The 21038-nt window shown below is 40.2% G+C and overlaps 1 protein-coding gene across 5 annotated transcripts in view; it reads right to left on the bottom strand.

The window, feature by feature from the left end:
• LOC122436499 (rho GTPase-activating protein 29-like) overlaps positions 1–14311 on the bottom strand; it is a 45823-nt gene extending 31512 nt beyond the window's left edge. For 2 of the 5 annotated variants that reach the window (XM_043460277.1, XM_043460280.1), the window contains exon 1: positions 14146–14311. The gene's annotated coding sequence lies outside the window, so the exon portion shown is untranslated. Of the gene's footprint in view, positions 1–1688; positions 1845–14145 lie in introns of those variants that run through there. The other 3 variants (XM_043460275.1, XM_043460276.1, XM_043460278.1) reach the window with 3 other exon arrangements.
• Positions 14312–21038: the final 6727 nt, after the last annotated feature.

Genomic DNA, 21038 nt, shown 5'->3' with positions numbered 1-21038 from the left:
AGATTGTTGAGCAAAATATTTGTGAAACTCTTCTAAGTCTCTTGCATCTCTTCCAACTCCAAGTCATCAATATAAAGTCATCCACTTCACAGAGAACTGTGTAGCAAAGAGAAAACTACTGTGCAAAACTATTTTATCTGTATGTTCTAAACTCTAAGTAATATGTGCATCAGAAATGTGAATACTAACTTCTGGTACCCTGGAATGTGTTTTTTCCAAGACTTCAGCAGACTGCGTTTATCCAATGTTCTTGCCCCATGTTCCTCTGCCTCAAATGTCTCCTTACAGAAGTATTTTCATTTTAGGCACCGGGCTGCCTAATTGAAAAGTGAAACAACCTCAAATATCTGTATTTAATTCTCAATCTTACTATTTCTACCCTAGGAAAATTTGCTATATATTTTAGAAATCTGCTATTTCAACACAATTTCTGATTGGTAAGAATCTACTTAAGAGATTTTTTTTTTAATCAGTAAAATTCATCCTGGAGGTCTTTGATTATGTTTTTTAAATGCACTCCTCACTAAAACAGAAGAGGGGAATGTTGAAAACTTTTATCAGTAATATGCAAATAATTAATTTCTAAAGGAAGGCATGCAATACTCATACACTTCATTCCTGTGCAGTCAGAACTCAGCACGTTTAAAGAAGATGAAGCTGCCCAACCTCCCACGCCTCCAGAATGTCTAGCATTCCTGACGGGCAGGGCTCTCCCTAGACAAGCCAAAACTACCCAAAGCCAAAGACCACGTTCCCCATTCCAGGATTTAAATAGAGTGGGAAAATGGAGCAACCAAAAAGCGTGGCCGGCATTGACAGCGATGGACAAGAGATACCGTCTTGGAGACGCCTGGACAAAGTGGAAGGTGGACTCAGCTCCCGCCTTTAGCAACTAACAATCCTGCTCTCCTTAAAGTTATAAGCCCAATTCCCTCTTGAGGAAGAAAGTCAAGAAAGATGAACATGGAGACACAAGGTTCATGAATTACTACAGCTGCAGTATGAAACGTCTCAGGCTTAAAAATTCAGCCGTCAAAAGGGGTGGGGGGAAGTCCAGCCCTAGAATTGGGAAAGACCATTGAGGCTTACGCGGCCTCGGAACGAAAAACCCCTCACTCAGCCCAAGAGAGAGAGACGAGAACAATGCAACCACGGAAATCCTAAAATACATCGGGAATGAGACCCAGCTGAAGAGAGGACCGCTTGCTGTCAGGGCAGGTGGGGTAGGACGGGGTCAGATCAACTCTGTAGCGAAAGAGAGCACAGATTCTGGAGCAAACCTGCCTGAGCTGAAGTCACACTGCCAATTACTAGCTGACAAGTTTTTCCCATCTGAAAAATCAATTAAATAATCGTGGAACTCTCAGGAGGTTAAAATGTGTAGCGCACTTAGGAAACAGTATGCCGAACGTGGGATGCGCTAGGTGTTTGCTTTTATTATCTTCATCACCCACTCAGGGCCGCCGCTCGTGCCCTCGCGGCTCCCCCTCCGCTGCCGCGCCCCTCGACCCGTCCGACCCCTCCCGGAGGACCAGGAGTCCTGGGGACACCGACCCGGCCCGCCGCCGCCGGTCATCAGCGCACCCCGCCGCCGCCTGGGCCGCCTGGACCGTAGACAACTCGCCGGTGACCCCAGTCCCCCGTCTCAGCCACGGCAGCTGGAACGAGCGCCGCCACCCGACACTCACCGCGGCGCTCCATCCCGCGTGCCGGACGCGGACGACCGCCCGACACTCAGGGCCGCCGCCGCCGCCCCCATCCCCCACGGCTCGCGGACGCCCGGCCAAAGCCGCCGCCGCAGCGGCCCCAGCAGCTACCGCCACGACCGCGCCAACCCCGGCCGCCCAGCCCCCGGCCTCGCGCCTCCCGCCCCCCGGGGCCCAGCCCATTGGCCCGCACGCCCGGGGGGGCGGGGCCGGACGCGGGCGGCAGGTGGGGGCGGCCTCTGGCTCCGGCGCTCGGACGGTCGGTCAGCTGCACTTAGCAGCAGGCAGGCGGTCCTGAGCGCTGCGGGACGTGTTAGCAGCCCCGTGTGGCTTGCGGCAGAACGGACGGAGGAACCTTAGGAATAGGTCACTTGATGACTACATCTGACAAACGGAAATTTCTTGGATGAGCAATCTACGTTTTTTTATGAGGTACTTCTTTTGACGACCTCGTTCCTCTCTCTCCAACTCTTAAGAAAACAAAAACAAGATCCAAAGCAGGTAAAAGTGTAACACAAGCCTGACTCCTTTTCAGAAAAATAAACTTCTTCAAAACCAACTAACTACTCTACCCTCTGTACAGGGTCCTATTTTCCACTTAGACCTATATATTACTTCAATTGCACTCTCAAACTCGCTTGGAATGAGAAAAAATTGTCTGAGAAATATGGAATGACTAAAGAAAGCAGCAGGGGCCGAAAGCACATAGGTTTCCACATCATTCTACTCAGGAAAACATGCCTTATCAGTTATTTTCATGCTGGAACATTCAGAAAGAAATGAAGAACTGATGGATAAACAGGGCCCATGGGGAGGGTGGCTATGGGTAGTGTTGGAGACAGAGGAAAAAAAAAATGATCCACAGGGGGAGAATGCAGAAAAAGACAAGTGAGTGTGAGGAAGAAGAGTAGGAGGAAACTGGGCCTGCACTCAGAGAGAGAACGAGGCAAAACCAAGGAAGACAGAAATAAGTGAGGGCAGAAAGAAGGTAATGAGAAAAAAAAAAGAAAAGAGCGACCACCTATTTCCAGAAACAGAAAAAGGAAGTGAGCATGATAGAGCCAACAAGTGAAGTAGCAAGACAGTGAGAAAATACTCACTGGCAAAGAGAAGAGGAACATCTCTCATATCTTTGAACTCTTTTACTAAAAACAATGTTGGGGAAATAAATCAAATTTGGCCCTTCAGGTGCTACTTTATAAAAGATAAATCTGAAAATGCTCAGCTTCTTGGTTACTTTAGCTCCACACTGAATTTTCAGACTCAACTTACACAAAATTACCCCTTCAAACTTTAAAAACAACAGTATCAAGGACATGCCATAGATACTAAGGAAACCCTAAATCTAAACTCTCCTTCTGACCACACTTAAAAAGAACACTGTGCCATGGACTCTCACCATGGAAACTGATGATGCCCTGAACTGAAACAAACTAATGAGATGGTCAGGGATCCCAGGCCAAAAAGGGGCTGGAGCATTGCAACCTTAATTAAATCATAAGAAAAGGTTTGGGGAAGAAATAGAAAGTTACTCAATCTCAAACACTCTTTTATATCTATTTTAAAATACCTGTATATCCGCATACAGAAGGAAATGGCAACCCACTCCAGTATTCTTGCCTGGGAAAGGCTAGAGTCTGGAGGGCTACAGTTTATGGGGTCACAAAAAGTCAGACACAACATAAGGACTAAACAATAATACATGGTTTCAAAATATGGATCATACTTAATATAATGCTTTTTGACTTAAAAAATAAAATACCTGTATATTAATAATTTTGTACTCTCTTACTCCATTATCACCACTTCCTTAAAGAGGATTGCGTTCCTCATTAAAGTTGAACTGACAATGTTGTGCCCAAGGTCCTCATGTGTGAGGTAGAAGCAGTGGTGTGAAAAGACAGAAAGGAGCACACGGGAGGGAGGGAGAGGAAAAAAGCCATGAGAGATGTGGGAGGGTGAGGAACAATTGTGGAGAGGAGAGAAAGAAGACCAAGAAAGATTCAGGGACAAGTTAAGGCAGAAAAAATAAGATGGAGACAAAACAGGGAAGACAAAAAGCGAAAGAGAAATAGGGGGACTACTCACTAGCAAGAAAGGGGAGAAAGACACTTCTCATCCCCAAACAATTCTGGGCAAGTGATCCCAATTAAGCCCCTAGGTTGTTACTGGAAAAGATAAATATAAGAACCTCAGACTCCTCAATTACTTGGGCCCTACTATCATTTGCAGATTTAATTTTTGAAAACATACCCATTAAACTTTAAACATAACTGTGTCAAGATAGAAAGTATTAACAATGCTGGGGACATCTAACAATCAAATGTTCCTTCAAATCCTACTGGAAGAGAACGATGCACCACAGACACTCATTATGGAAACCACTGAGGACTAAACTGAAGGACATCAATGGGGAAGATAGGAAAGCATTTTAAAGCCATGGAAGGTAGAGGCAGGGTAACTGGGAGCTCAATAGAGGAAAGTCTGCCCCCTGGACCTGCTCTGGGTTAACCTCAAGACCCTTCCCACCAGATCTACCTTTAAACCATATCAAAACAGCCAACTATTGTGCCCAGGACCAACAAAGAGTGGCTCCTCAATGAATATTAGACCATTAACTTGTAAGTATTGTTATCTGAGAGAAATTTTGAGAAGTCTCTCAATCCCAATCCTTCTCTTAAATCTTTTTAAAAAATACATTCATTATCTGTCATCTTTTCTACTCCTTTTCCTTAGTAAGGAGGAACAGGGTATTTGGAAACATTAGCGAAAATGGTAGTTCATTTTTAAATTAAAGGGGTTATTTTATGAATTCCCCCTAATTTACATTTTGTTTAAAGAAATTTTATGTCACACAAGTGAGTTTCTAGTATGAAAAAGTACACTATTGAAACAATACCTTTCTGCAACTCCAAAATTTTTGGTTTATAATTAAATCATAAACTGTTTTTAAAAAAAGAAAAAGTAAAACTATCTGTATATTTATTGGAGAAGTCCAATATCTTAAAATTGTTTTTACCATTTTACATTATTATTGTCTCAAGTATTTTTCCCTTCTAAAACAGAAATTCTTATCCTCTGTGATGTTGCTTTTCTGTTGCTCTGTGAAACTTCAACTTGCATACTGTTCAAATCTTTTCCACGCGTTCTCTCCAGTGTTAACGTCTATAATGAGTGTTCCTATTTTTGCTGGGTAGGGATCTTCATATTCCTGAAATTGATTCTGTAGTTTAGGTAGCCTACTTTTCATAACAGAACATTGTTCCAAAAACATTTTACAGTGTCTGTAGACACCTCTGGTTCTCACAGCTGGGAAGGAATCGTACTGACATCTAGTGAATAGAGGCCAAGGATGTCGCTACACATCCTACCTGCACAAGAGAGCACCTCTCAACCCTCCTACCTCCACCCCTAACAAAGAATTACCTAGCCCCAAATGGTCAAAAAGTGTCAAGATTGAGAAACTCTGCTCGAGATCCAATTACTTTATAAGCAATATAGAAGACAACAGAATATGTTAAATTGTATCACAGGATGCACTCAGTAAAGTCTAGACTGTGCACCATTTTATAAAGCAACAACAGTTTCTTAAATAAATTGCCACTAAAATGATGAAAAGAAAATTTCCAGATTTTAAAAAAGTCTTAAAATTTTGAATACATCAATGCAGGAATAACAGATCAGACTTGCCCTTCCACTATATTATTTTCAGACATCAGACTATAAACAGGACAGGACCATGATCCTGGAGAGATGGAATCACTAACAAATGAGGTGACCCCTACAGTCACCCCAACTTTCTGCCTGTAGGCACATTCTAGACCATGGAACAGAAGGGGGAAGCCAAACAGAGTGTGGTGCTCTTGTTGAGGAAAGAGCAATCATAGCTCTGGAATCTGTACAACAGAGTACCAGAGAGTTATAAGGTAGGCAGAGAAAGAGCTCCAGAAATTTGCATAGGCAACTCCTTAATTTTCTTGCTGAATTCAAAGCTGTATATGTATAAGGTGAATCCCCACAAGGATGGACAAAGAATTTCCAAGGAGCTGTAGCTGAACAATTTCCAGGGCTCTCACAAGGCTAGGAGACCTCTGAGTTTTCATCAGCCAGAGCAGAGAGACCTATGGAATACTTAAGGAGAGATTCCAGAAGGACATGTGTTAGTAGTACATGTAGAACAGCCCTAAGAAAATAATATTCTAGACTCACCTCAAATGAAGCTTCAACACAAGGCTTATTTTGTAAATTTCTTTTCTTTTTTTTTTTTTAAACTGACAAAAGTAATAGCAATTTGTGTGGCATTTACAACATATGTAGAATAGCAAAAAGAATCACAATAACAAAAACTAAGGGAGGAGGGAAATGCAAGTAAGGTTCTTACACTATATGTGAAATAGCATATTATTATTTGAAGGCATATTATAATAAATTTAAAATGTATATTAAATCTTCAGAGGTACAGTTAATAAGCCAACAGTAGTTATAAATGGAATTTCAAAAAGTTAGTCAATCCAAAAGAAGGCAGAACAAGAAGGAAAAGAAACAAAGAACAGATGAGGAAAATTAAAGACAAACAGCAAGATAATAGGCTTAAACCCCAATCATATCAATAATTACATTAAATACAAATACTCTAAACACCCCTATTAAAAAGGCAGAGCTGGTCAAATTGGACAACTGGACAATCTCTAAAAAAGTAAGACTCAAATACATACTAACTTCCCAGGTGGCACTAGTGGTAAAGAACCTGCCTGACAATGTAGGAGACATAAGAGACATGGTTTCCATCCCTGGGTGGGGAAGATCCCCTGGAGAAGCTCATGGCAACCCACTCCAGTATTCTTGCCTGAAGAATACCAGAGGGGAGTCTGGCAGGCTGCAGCCCATAGGATCGCAAAGAGTCGGACATGACCGAAGTAACTTAGCACACACACACAATTACAAACTGCCTAAAATACAAAAGACACAAGTAGGTTGAAAGTAAAACATCACAAAAAGATACACCAAGTAAATACTAATCATAAGAAAGCAGAAGTAGTTTTTAATCAGACAAGGATAAAGAGTAACATTTTATAATAGTAAGAGTCAATTCATCCTAAAGACATGATCTTAAAGTGTATGCTCATAAAAATAGAGCTTCATAAAAATAGATGAAAAATATATGTCAGAATATATAAGATAAAACTTGACAGAAATGTAAGAAAAAATAGATAAATCCCAATGATAGTTAAGATTTCAATAATTCTCTCTCATTAACTGATAGAATAATAAGAGAAAATCTGTAAGGATATAGAAAATTTAAACAATACTATCAATCAACTTGACTTGCCTGACACACATTTATAGAAAATTCTACCCAAATGACAGAATATGCAGTCTTTTCAAATACACATAAAATATTCACTAAGATATATATAGGACCATACAGCAAGTCCCAATAAATTTAAGAGACCTGAAATCATACAGTGTATGTTCTCTGACCCAAACAAAATTAAATATAGAATTAATAACAGTAGGAAAATCTCCAAATATTTGGAAATTATAAAATATATTTTAAAATAATCCATGGGTCACATTTTCACAAGGCAAATTTGAAAATAGTTTGAACTGAATAAAAATGAAAACACAATATTTCAAAATGGGTAAGTTACACAGTAAAAGCAGTAGTTAGAGAAATATACTGTTTTAGATATCTATTAAAAAGAAAGGAGGTCCATCTGCAGCAACATGGATGGATCTAGAGATTGTCATACTGAGTAAAGTCAGACAGAGGAGAATTATCCTATGACATCCCCTATATGCAGAATCTAAAAAGAAATGATACAATTGAACTTATTTACAAAACAGAATCAGACTCACAGAGAACAAACTTATGGCTGCGAAGCAGGAAGGATGGGGGGAAGAGATAGGGAGCTTGGGATCCACATGTACACACTGCTATATTTAAAATGGATATCAACAAGGTCCTACTGTATAGCACATGGAACTCTGCTCAATGTTATGTGGCAGGCTAGGTAGGAGGAGAGTTTGAGGGAGAATGGATACATGTATTTGTATGGCTGAGTCTCTCTGTTGTCCACCTGAAACTATCACAACATTGTTAACTGGCTATATGCCAATATAAAATAAAAAGGTTTTTAAAAATAAATAAAATACTTGAATAATAAAGAAAGGAGGATCTAAAATCAATGATTTAAGCTTTTACTTCAAGCTATAAAGCAAAGCGCAAATTGAACAGAAAGTAAGTAAAACAAAGGAAATAATGGTAAGACTAGAAATCAGTAATTTATTTTCTTGGGCTCCAAGATCACTGTAGATGGCGACTACAGCCATGAAATTAAAAGATGCTTGCTTCTTGGAAGAAAAGCAATGACAAACCTAGACAGCGTATTAAAAAGTAGAGACATTACTTTGCGAACAAAGGTCCGAATAGTCAAAGCTAGGGTCACAAAGAGTTGGACACAACAGAGCAACTGAACACAAAAGAATTCAGTGATATGGAAGACAGGTAACAGAAAAATCAATGTAACTAAAAGCTGGTTCTTTGAAAAGAGCAATTAAATAGATATATATCTTGCTGAACTAATCAAAAAATAAAGTGAGAAAACACAAAATTACTAATATCATGAGTGAAATAAACAACATCAGTACAGAACCTACAGATATTAAAAGGGAAACAAGACTATTATAAACAACTTTGCCAAAAAATTCAACTCTGATAAAATGGAAAAATTTCTTGAAAGACACAAATAACCAGATCTAACACACAAAATAGAAAATCTGGGGTAACTTTATATGTACTAAAAAAAAATGGATTCATAATTTAAAACACCTCACAAAGAAAACTGCAGACCCAGATGGCCTCACTAATGAAATGTATCGAACTAGATAAAATAGTTCTACAGAAACTCTCAAAAAATAGAAGAGCTGGAAAAACCTCCCAACTCATTTTATGAGGTCAGTATTACTCTGATGCTGAAAGCAGACAAATATATAGCAAGAAAACTACAGATCAAATTTCCTAACACAGTATTAGCAAGTCAAACCCAACAATATTTAAAAGAAATAACACATTAGAACCAAGAAAGGTTTGTCTCAAGAATCAAGCTTAGTTTAATAGTCAATAGACAAAAAAAACATGTGATTGTCTTAATAGATGCAGAAAAAGTATCTGACAAAATTCTGCAAACTTTCATGATTAAAGCAGTCAGCAAAATAGGAATAGAAGGGAATTTTTTCAATCTTTTAAGAGGCATCTACAAAAAATCTACAGATAACATCTTGGTCAATAGTGAAAGACTATGTTTTCCACTTTAAGATTAGGATCAATATTGTTACTAAGCTTCCCTAGGGGCTCAGATGGTAAAGAATCTCAGTCTGCAATGCAGGAGACCTGGGTTCAATGTCTGGGTCAGGAAGATCCCCTGGAGATGGGAATGGCTACCCACTCCAATATTCTTGCCTGGAGAATTCCATGGACAGAGGAACCTGGGAGGCTACAGTCCACGGAGTTGCAAAGGGTTGGACATGACTGAGGGACTAACACACACTATTGCTACTGAAGGTCTTAGCCAGTACAAGAGAACAAGAGAAAAAAAATAAAACATATTCAGATTGAAAAGGAAGAAGTAAAACACTTCATTAAAAATTGACATGTTTGCATACCTCAAAAACTCTAAGAAACCTACAAATGAGTTACTGCAACTAATAAATGAATTTAGAAAGGCCAGAGAATGTAGGGTCAATATATTATAATTTTATTTCTAAATACTAGCAACAAACAATTGGACAGTAACATTTTAGAAACAAATACCATTTATAATAACATCAAAAAACAAGATATTTTTAGGAATAAATTTAACAAAATATGTCTAAGATCCTAAATTTAAAACTATAAAACTTTAGTGGCAAGAAATTAAAGAAATGACTTGATCAGTAAGTATGTCATGCTCATAGACTGGAAGACTCAAAACTGTTACAGACTTTCATTTTCCTCAAAGTGATGTCCTTTCAAGCAATCCCAAACAAAATCTCTCCTAGGTTTTTGTAGAAATTCATAGGCTGACTCTGAAATGTATATAATATGTAAAAAATCTAAGCAGCCAAAAAATTTTTGAAAAAAGAACAGATTTGGAAGATTCATAATGTCTGATTTTAAGATTTACTATAGAGCTACAGTCGTCAAAACAATATGATATTATTACAGAGCGTGAAATAGACCAACAGAATAGTCTACAGATAGACCTACATATTTTCAAAAGGTGCTAAAGTAATTCAAAAGGGGAAAAGGTGTTCTTTCCAATAAATGGTACTGAAATAACTTGATAGCCATATGAGAAAAAAAATGATCCTTACTTCAGAGCATACCCTAAAATTAACTCAACATGTATCATAAACCTAAATACATAATCTAAAACTATCAACCTTTTAAATACTGGAGCTGGAAGAGGCAACTGCATGTTTTTATAAGAAAAAGCTATGGGGGAACACAGCCACGCCCAATTGTTTATGTACTGTCAATAGCTGCTTTTGCCCTACAACAGCAAAGTTGAGTGGTTGAGGTACTGTAGCCTGTAAGCCTAAACTATTTATGATCTGGTCCTTTAAGAATATGTTTGAGGATCTCTATTCTAAGAAAACTTGGATAGAAAATCTAGGGAACAAACAAACAACTGGTTAACTAAACTTCATTGAAATTTAAAGCTTCTGCTATTTGAAAGACAACCGTTAAGCCCACAAATGGGGAGAAAATACATGACAAATGACTTGTATTCAAATTACATCAAGAACTCTTAGCTCAATAATAAAACAAACAGCACAAGGAATTAATAAGTAAAAGATCTGAACAGATACTTCAAAAAAGAAGATACACAACTGGGCAATAAGCCCATGAAATAGTCTCAACATCATTAGTATCAGGGAAACACAAATTTAAGCCACAATGAGATACCACTAAATATCTACTGGAATTCTCAATTTCAGCTAGAGTGAAATCTGGATAAGAAGAATGTACAGCAACTAAAACTCCCACACATTGGTACTATATAAGGTACGCACCACTGTGGAAAACAGCCTGGCAGTTCCTTATACACACGAACATACATTTACCATAAAACCTAGCAACTCTACTCCCTTATATAACTCCCCAAAATGAAAAATACATTCATCCAAAAACTATACACCAATGCATGCAGCAACCTTTTTCATGATAGTCAAAAACTGGAAACAATCCGAGTGTCAACAGATAAATGCTAACAGCCTTACAAGGGAATACTACTCAACAATAAATATCTATAACATAGCAAAAAACCATGGGTGAATCTCAAAAACATCATGCTAAATGAACGTAACGCACAAAAGAATATATGCTGTATGATTGCTTTTACATGAAATTCTAGAAAAGATGAACCTAATTCTTAGTAACAAAAAAGCAGGAATGGCTGCCTGGTGACTGAGCTTGTAGTGTAGAAAGTGGGGGGAGTTCTGCATGTGAAACTTTTTTGAAATAATGGAAATGTTCTATATCTTGATTATGGGGATTACATGAGTGTACACAATTGTCAAAACTCACTCACAGTGTATAAAAATCTCTTATTATTTTAGTACTCAAGGAATATTAGATAAATTAAAAGTAAAATTATAAGGTTGCTATTCCCTCCTCCAGGGGATCTTCCTAACCAAGGAATGGAACCCACGAATCTTACATCTCCTGCATTGGTAGGCATTCTTTTCCACTATCGCCACCTGGGAAGCCCACAAAATTGCAGGAAGTTCTATTGAAATAATCCCTGGATTCAACTTTCTCTCTCCCTTAATATTTTTCAAAATATTTTCCATCTTCTTCCTTAGAAAGAAAGTCTATGGTATTTGGAAACTTTCTCAAGGATAAATACTGGAGCATTTTTTAAGAAAAAGAAAAAACCTTATCCCAGGGAGGCAGTATCATCAAAGGGCTCCTGCTTATCAAAGTAAAAGATAAAGACAAAGCAGAAAGTGCAAACCGTCCACAAAAATCCTCATCATATCCAAACGTGTTGCTAACCCTCCTTCTTGTTTCTTTATACAGGGATGTATCTTTCTGTGTTGCGGCTCATCATTATACTGGAGATGAGGTGGGAAATCAAAAACAAAGAAAGTAGACTTCAAAGCAGAATCATGAAGCTGACTGATGACATCCTTGTATGTGTGCATTAGGATAACCAGCAATTCTGCCAAGAAGGATCCTTTGGCCTTCTGTGCTTATGAAAATCATTCTCTTAATTGACTTCAATCTCACAAAAAACATCCTTTCTTCCAAAAAGCCTTTTCATTTCCTCTACTGAAAGTAAGTCATTCCTTTACTTTCCCATAGGACATTCAACATACTTTTCTCAGGTAACCCAAGATTTTATGCCTTGGGCCCTATTTATTTGAAATTACCTGCTTCTACCCAATAGACTGAAAGTTTCCACAAGATCTTGTCTAACATAAAGTGGTTTCAAACTAAAGTTTCTGAGCAAATGCTGAATCAATCACCAATGGTACAGGAATGAAAATCTTTCCAGGGAACCTTTTGGTCATGAGCTTTGTTCAACGCAGTACTAAGGACTGAGACCAACAGCAGTGATTGAAGCAGCACACATTCCTAGATCAAGGGCTTTTACCACTGGGAAGAGAGGTGCTGATAATTTAGTGGATGTTCTATTTTAGGGAGGTGGGTAGAGCAGGAATGACCAGCCACCATAGATTCCACGAACAGTGCTTTCTTCATCTGAGCCAGAGTTTTACTTCCTGCCAATTTGGGAACTGAAAATTTTTCAATTCAGACCTATCGTACTTCTCTTCAAATCCACTCTAGACTTTTTCTCAGAATCGGGAGACTAAGGCTATTTGAACCATAAAGCTAATGAAGCTTAAGTGTCCTACAATCAGGAAGCATTTCTAAGTATGCATTCCTGGCAAACTGCCTAAAGAAATCTCTGAAGGGATTTAAATCTCCAAGACCCATAATTTGTTGCGATTTCTTTACTCATTCTAAATATTCACTTTGGTACTTAATTATGAATTCTTTTTCTTTAACAGGAAACTACAACCCCCCCCCCCCCATTCCTCAAACTGAACAAGGGGGGGGGGGGGGGGGGGGGGGAAGCTAATTCCCAAAAAGAAAAGGAAAAGGTAAATGTCAAACAAATAGTTCTTTGGTTATTTTGGCTCCACTACCGTGTTGCAGCTTTCACCTCCTAACACTCCCTAAGAGATCCACCATTAGAGGTGGATAGGGGATGTCAACGACCAAAAACAAAACAAGAAAACAATCCATGAGGGTAGTTGGTAAACAAACCTCACCCTCCTCTCTAAAAAGGAGTGGTGATGAAAAAGAAATGGACCCTGGAAATGTCAGAGGGGGCTCAAAGACAAGGAGACTCCCTGGCTACTTTGTTCAAGGCAAAGGAAGGCCTTCCCTCGGGCCAAGGTTTGGGTTGTGGGATCCTGCGACAGCCCGGGAAACAAACTCACAGGGATACCCTCTCCTGCTCTCCTCCTGGTAGCTGCAAGCCTCCGCCTGTCAACTCCTATTCTGCAAAGCACAGGGCTCACCCGAGGACCAGGCTGGGATAGCGGGTGCGTGTGTGCGCGTGCGAAGGAACATCTACAGGGGTGTGACAGAAGGGTCGGAGTGGTGCGAGAGGGAGGGAGGAGTGTGAAGAGCGACAGAGACGCACCGGAGCGGGGCACTTGGGTAGGACGGGAACTGAAGTGTTTTTCTACTTTTCATTACCGCTCCCCACGCCAAAAAATAAATAAATAAACAGCCGGGCCTAGGTGAGGCGAAATGTGATAAGACAGGACAGGCAACACGAAACGTCTAGTTATTTTACCTCAGCTTTCGTATTTGTCAGACAAAAATTTGAGAAGAAGGCACTAAACTTCCAAAAAGATCCCAAGTAGGGAACACGAAAGTGAAGACCTGATTAAGGAAACCAAAAGTGGGGGGTGCGGGGGGGAGAGAGAGTGCGGGGCAGGAAGGGTGAAGAAGCCCCTTCCAGAATTCCGCTTAAAGGCGGATGAGCGAACGTGGTTAGAAAAGGGAGAGGGGCTGCAGGACATCCAGGGGAACCTGGAAAGGGAGGAAAGTCCGCCCCGAGAATCTCTCCCCAGATACTGGGACGGCGTGGCCTAAGTGGGGGCACCGGGGTCCGCGGGTCCCTGAGACGCCCTCTTTAGCTCTCCCCGCTCTCCTACCCCTGCCGCGCCCCTCGTCCGCTCGGACCCCTCCCGGAGGACCAGGAGTTCTGGGTACACCGGCCCGGGCCGCCGCCGACCCTCAGCGCAGCCCGCAGTCGCTTCCAGTTTTGGCCGCCGCCTGGGCCGCCCGGACCCTAGACGGCAACTCGCCGGTGACCCCAGACCCCTGCCTCAGCCGCCACGGTTGGTGCGAGCGCCGCCACCCGACACTCACCGCGGCGCTCCATCCCGCGTCCCGAACGCGGACGCCCGCCGGACACTCACGGCCGCCGCCGCCGCCGCCGAGGGCTGGAGCTCGCCGCCCCCATCCCCCACGGCCCGCGGACGCCCGGCCAAGCCGCCGCCGTCGCCGCCGCCGCCCCTGCAGCTACCGCCACGACCGCGCCGGCCCCGGTCGCCCCGCCCCCGGCCTCGCGCCCCCCGCCCCCCGGGGCCCAGCTCATTGGTCCGCGCGCCCAGGGGGCGGGGCCGGACGCGGGCGGCAGGTGGGGGCGGCCTCTGGCTCTGGCGCGCCGGGCTCCGACGGTCAGTCGCGCTTTGGCCTGCTGGCGGCCTTAATAACTGCAGAACGTGTTAGCAGCCCCGTGCGACTTGTGGCAGGACGGACGGAGGAACCTTAGGAATCAGTCACCTTTTACACCCTCCAGTAGGGAGCAGGTTCTTGTTGTTTAAGTGCATATTTCTCAGGTGGACATTGAATTATTTACAGTCAGAAATTTGGTGTTCAGTTTGTTTGATCCTACTCCTTCCCACATCCTCCTTATCCGTTTAGGAACAAAAATACATTTTATGTTTAACTTTAAAATTGCCACACTCTTTTCTTTGTTAACTGTCATTTTCGGAAAACTACACAAAATATCAACCATTATGTAGAATACCTGACTCGTGGAAGTTGCTCAATAAATGCTAGTTGAATGCATGATTCCCTAAGCATTCTACTTGGCTCTTACCATTAAATGCTCCTTTACTAATGGGACTCATCAACACTTGTAGGGAAAATGAACAACTAGAATTAAACCACTTATCTAGATTTGGATCACACACCATAATGAAAAAAATACAGGGTTTCTATTGAGTAGTTCAAATACTTACTAACACTTAACTACCAAGAATACCCTTCCTGTCATCTATGCCAAGACATAGCAGACATTCTGTGAATATTAACTGAATAAATAAGTAAAATTATGGGAAAGGAATTTGGAAAAGTTCCTCAATCTCCTCCTCCCATTAAATCTTTTTCAAAATATATTAAGCATCTGCCATAATCTCCACTCTTCTTCATTAGTTGGGAGTAATATATTCCAAACCATTCTCAGAAAAATGGTAATTCACTTTCACAATAAAATAAATACAACTATTAACTGAGAAAGAGTGAATATCAAAAATCTGTTATCTGCTGTAAATCAACTATACTTGCATAAATTTTTAAAAAAGAAATAAAATCTGTTATCTGGGACAAGTAGTTCATATGTTTGGTAAAGAAAATAAGAAACAAATACCTCCACCAAATTTGATAACAGTATCCCAGCACTTGCTGTTTTAAAGCCAACCAGTTTTTAGCTCTAAATGTTTCTTGGTTAAAGCGGCTCAGGGTCACGGCTTTGGAGCATAAGGAGTCAGAGACAAACACAAGTCAGAGGCATAATAGGATGCTGGATCAATAATGTAACATACACGACAGATGATGTAGTATTGCTATTTATAATTATAGTATTTATCAATAACACATGACTATTCTGCCAACTGAAGTGTTCTTCATTCTTTCTATGATACACAGGATACAACCTCTACTCTGAAGCCTTCCTGTTCTCACTGAAAATCAGTCAACCTATTTAACATAGTATGGTACATGGAACCCTATACTTAGGGCACTTGTGATTCTCATGCCCTCTTTTATTGGATACTAGTACCAATGTTTACTTATACTAATTAGATTGTAGAGGTCTACAGTGTTATGTTACCTAAGTCTGTGTCCAGTACACAATGGGTCCGTACTAAGTGTTTTCTGGAGGACTGTTGAGGGACTGACCAATGGGCCCAGGAATAAAAATTCTAGGATCTGTTTTGTTTTTTTTTTTTAACTGTAAATTCTATTCAGCCTGATATGACTAGTGAAATTAAGTGTAATGGCCACAAAAACCATATGTCTAAAGCGAAGACAGTCGCAGGTACCCCGTGGCCAGAGGTGAAGGGGCTGACAATGAAAGCAGCAGCTCCAGGTACGTGAATAGAGGTGGGAGCCCAACCCGAAGGAGAGTCCAGTGCCCAGGTGTTCTTCCTGCCAGTCATGCTTCAGTGACAACCTGTTTAGGGGAGCACAACATCACTCACAGACAACACTTACTGAGTACTTCCATTGTGCCAGGCATTGTGTTAAGCACAGGGATTATGTTAGTGAACTTTCAACCCACCTTCAGACTCTCCTCAGTCATGGCTAAACCCCTGGGAGAGGGAAGGAGATAGTGGAAGCAGGCAGGGTGGTCCAAAGGCAGGCAGATTCCCAGTCACTGCAGCTGTCTTTGCCCCTCACTGCTGGGAGCCCTCAGAAAGAACCCCGGAGAGCCCGCCGGGCCACAGTGAGTACAAACGCCCCAGATTCCAAAGTGGACAAAACTCACCAAGCAGGTTATTAATCTTGATTCTGTGATGGTTGTAATTGAGAAACAAGGAATCAATTCAGACCACATGCTGGAGATGAATGTGAAAGACATCGCAAAGATCCAAGAATTCTGTGTTGTTGTGAGGAGAGGGAACTGAGTAAGACTGACTGAAAAAAAATAAATAAATAAAAAAAACTTAAGTACATGAACATGATACCATACTTGTTTTATGTCTAGATTAAGGTATTAAGTTTCAAGCCCCAATTTGTTTATGTCATTTTAAGCTCTTTGTAAGACATTTGATGACATAAACCTCTGTGCTTGAGTCACCACGTACCATGACCCTATCTAATATCCTGATATATGTAAGGAAACTCTCCACATAATTAATGGCTGGTGCAAAATTATACTATTGGCCTAAAAAGTTGAATTATTGATATAGTTGTGGATAAGAGATAATGATGATGATGATAATAGCAGTAAGTAGCTCTGCATGGTTCAGTGGTAGAGAATCTGCCTGCCAATGTTAGAGACACAGGAGATGTGGGTTTGACCCCTGGGTGGAGAAGATCCATTGGAGTAGGAACTGGCAACCCATTACAGCATTCTTGCCTGGAGAATCCCATGGACACAGGAGTCTGGTGGGCTACAGCCCATGGGATCACAAAGAGTCAGACACACCTCAGAGAATGAGCATGCAGGATTTACTGTGTGCTAGACAGTGTCTTAATTATTCTTTATATTTAGTAACTCATTTAGTCCTTACAACAATCCTATGAGGTACTATCATCCCTATTTTTCCAATTAAAAATTGAGGCACGGAAAAAAAGAGATTACATAAAGGATTCTTATTGGACTTTATGAAAACTGATCTTAGGATGAAGATAAATTTGACCATACTTTTCTTAGAAAAAGATGGTGCGGAATCACTCCTCCTATTCTTCCTCTGACGTTTTTGTTGTTCCGCTGATACCCCAAGCTCCTCTTTCCTCTGCTGTTCCCTTTGTCTGGAATGGCTCCCCTGCCCCATATACCTGACTTTGCTTTCTTTCAGTCTCTCCTCAAATGTTCCATATCATTGACATGTTCCCTGACAATTTCATAGAAAAGAGCATTCCCTTCTTTGACACTCCCTATCTTCCTTACCCTGCTTTATTTATTTACTTATTTATTACTACAGTAGTTAACTTTACTTGTTCAGGGACTCATCTTGCAAGCATTAAACCAAGCATGGGCTGTAATTCTGGGAGCCAAGATGCACATACTTTGGAAGATACAAGCAAACTTCGCTCCATGTACATGGATGAAAACTAAAGGCTCATGGTTAATCACACTATAGTTTTTAAGTTTCTACAGCCTAGCAGCCAGAAGTCACAGTCCTTCAGGTCCTTCTGGATGTTGCACAGGGTGTCTGTACTTTTCTTGAATTGGGCAACCTCATCACTTACCCTGCTTTAAATACTAGAAAATGCCATAGCACATATCCCTCTACTGATTTGGTAAACTTTATTAGCTTATTTGTATATTTTTCATTTCCTCTCACTAGTGTGGAAATGTCAGCACCGTGATGAAAGGGACACTGTTTTGTTCACCATTGTATCCCTTGCCCTTGGAAAAGTACTTGGAATTAATCAATAAATAAATAGCTTAAAGAACAGTACAGTCCATGGGGTCACAAAGAGTCAGACACGACTGAGTGACTGAACTGAACTGAACAGGCCAAACACTAGATTTATCTTTCAAAAAGATAAGTTTAACATTTTGAAAGTTTTAATCAGATAAGAAGACCTTATTACTTTGTTTGACAAAGATTTTACATTTGCTGCTTATATCCAACATACTAATACATGCCAAGTTTAATTATTTTACCTAGTCTTTGTCTGAAAGAACCATAAATAACTCTAGAATCTTAAATTATTTCCTTCCTTCTTTAAAGTGAAAGGGTGAACATTTTCTGCAGTTGTTTTTCTTTCATCTATTCCCCTAAATGCTTGCTAGATAAGAAAACAAATACAGCTACTCCTCATCTACATATTCTACTCAATGGATGATGCTGTGCTTTGGAGTGATCATGTCATCCAATTCTCAAAAACCTTTATGAGATGGGAAGATGAGATCTGTTTTCCCTGAAAGAATATCGTAATTTTCAGAGTCAGAGGATGTTAGAGCTCTACTCCATTGTCCTTAATTTTATTTGTTTTTTTTTTTTTTAAAAAAAAAAAAAAAGCTCAGCTCAGTTTTCCCAGAGATCACAGGGTTAGTCCTTGGACTAATTAGACTGAAACTAAGACCAGGATTCTTTCTACACTAATTGACAAATTAAGGTTTTAAAATGTCCTTAAGTCTATGAAATTAGATCAGAGCCCCTACCTGAATCATTCTTAGTTTATGTGTAAATATTTAAGCTATACTCACATGTTTAAATATTAAATTTGTTCTGCAAATTTACTCCTATTATTTTAGAGGTCTGGCTTATTAAGTTACTAAAAATTATGTCCCTTGAAAAAGTGGGTGGCTTAGCATGGAACCAATGAAGAGCTCAGTTTGCTTTTGAAGTAGAAAGTTGTCCTGAGGCATTCTGAAACACATGCACAGATTACTGCCTTTCTCCTGGGGAGAAGGCTGGCTGGCTTCAGGAAGGAGTAGAGCCCAGTGGAAACATTGCTAATCTCTTTCTTTATCTACACACTGAATAAATATTGCGGAACCCTGAGAAACAATGCAACCACTAGGGACTTTAATGAGTGTTTATCTTTCTAACTGCGTATTTATAGAGGGGTGACTGCCTGTGGCATGCTTGCCAGAGAATTGAGAAGGGACTGCTTGTAAAAGCTGAAAACAGGTTAGTTACACTTTCACATTCTATAGCATCAGAAGAACTATTATTGTCCAATCATGTAGATATCTGGGTTTAAATTATTTTATTTTGAAACTATCTCAATAGCTGACAGGTAGGACTTAAATTAGAAGAAATAAAATATGAGAAAAATAGTACTATATGACTTACTAACCCGATAATATTTACATCTCGAAATGTCTGTAAACTTTTGTGTCAAAAACTTTGAAAAATAGTGCTTGAGTATCACTGATGGATTGGCATCCTTTGCCACTGGTAAGTATGTCAAATAATAAGATTTGACATACTTATTATGCTCAATGATATATTCAGTTTAGGATGTTCATCAGTATAATTAAATTTTCCTAGGAGCTACATGGTATTAGACTTCATGAGGTCACAAGCATAACATATATCCTACTAACCAAAAAGCTGATGAAATATCTGTTATGTAACATAACTGAAACCATTAGCTTAGCATACGCAGGGTGGAGAACAGATGGAATGACAAACAAGCATCAAGACAGCCAGTTGCCTTGCTTAAGAGTTAGCCCGAGCTGGGCTGCAAGGTGAGACATGGTTTGGATCTCTCTTATAAATAGATGAAGACAATCCTCTTGGTTAGAATGAACAGTATCAGGCTGATTTCTAATATCTTCCATCTGGATAATAACTAAGAATCAGTGGGGGTGGGGGGGGGTGGGGGGAGAGTTCCATTCTGGAAAAAAAGTTCTTGAAAAGATAAAACAAGTTTACCAAGAGACCGGAATCTAAGGAAGTGAATAGACCAATAGACAAGAGGTCTTGATATAAAACTTGGAGTTACTTGGGGACTAAAAAATTAGAAGCATAGTATGTGGATTCTAAGGAACAGTGGATTCTAGAAGGACTCTGAACGTGTTTCACAGAGAACTGGTATTTCAATTTACACAAGCTTTCTGGAGCACCAACACATCTGTGAATTGGAGCTGCCAATGGCAATGACAGTGTTGTATTGGTGAAGCAGTGTTGGAAGCACAATGAAAACTGAAGGGACTTTTCATTGTTTTGTAGGTGCTAAGAGGCTCTGGTAGTGGGAGTGAGGCAGGACTGTGCCAAGGAGGCAAAAATAAAGGAGATAGAGATATTACTGGGGGAATTTCTTGAGAACAAAGTAGATCACTGATTTATCAAAGAGTTGTAGGCTGAATTTTATCCTCTCAAAATTCCTATGTTGGAGTCCTAACCCCTAGTACTTCAGAAACTGACTATATTGGGAGATAGGGTCTTCAAAGAGGTATTTAAGTAACAATGAAGCCATTAGTCTAGGCCCTAATCCAATATAACTGCATCCTTGTAAGAGATTAGGACACAGACCATGTGAAGATGAAGGGAGACCAGGTCTAGACCATGCAAAAACACAGAGAAGACAGTCATTTACAAGTTGAGAGGCATCTCAAAAAAAACCAATCATACCAACACCTTGATCTCAGACTTTTAGTTTCCAGAATTGTGAGAAAATATATTTCTGTTAAGCCACTCTGTCTGGGGTACTTGGTTATGGCAGCCATAACCAACATATAAGACAACACAAAGTCCTAGAAATTAATTAATTAACTAATTATTCCATTAATGAATTCTAGTTGGACCCAAGACCATTTCTTTCTTTTACTCCATAGAAATATCAAGTCC

This window comes from Cervus canadensis, unplaced genomic scaffold (assembly GCF_019320065.1).
Source record: "Cervus canadensis isolate Bull #8, Minnesota unplaced genomic scaffold, ASM1932006v1 Scaffold_018, whole genome shotgun sequence".
NCBI lineage: Eukaryota > Metazoa > Chordata > Mammalia > Artiodactyla > Cervidae > Cervus > Cervus canadensis.
Note: the sequence above shows the minus strand (reverse complement) of the source record. Positions and strands in the feature narration are given on the sequence as shown.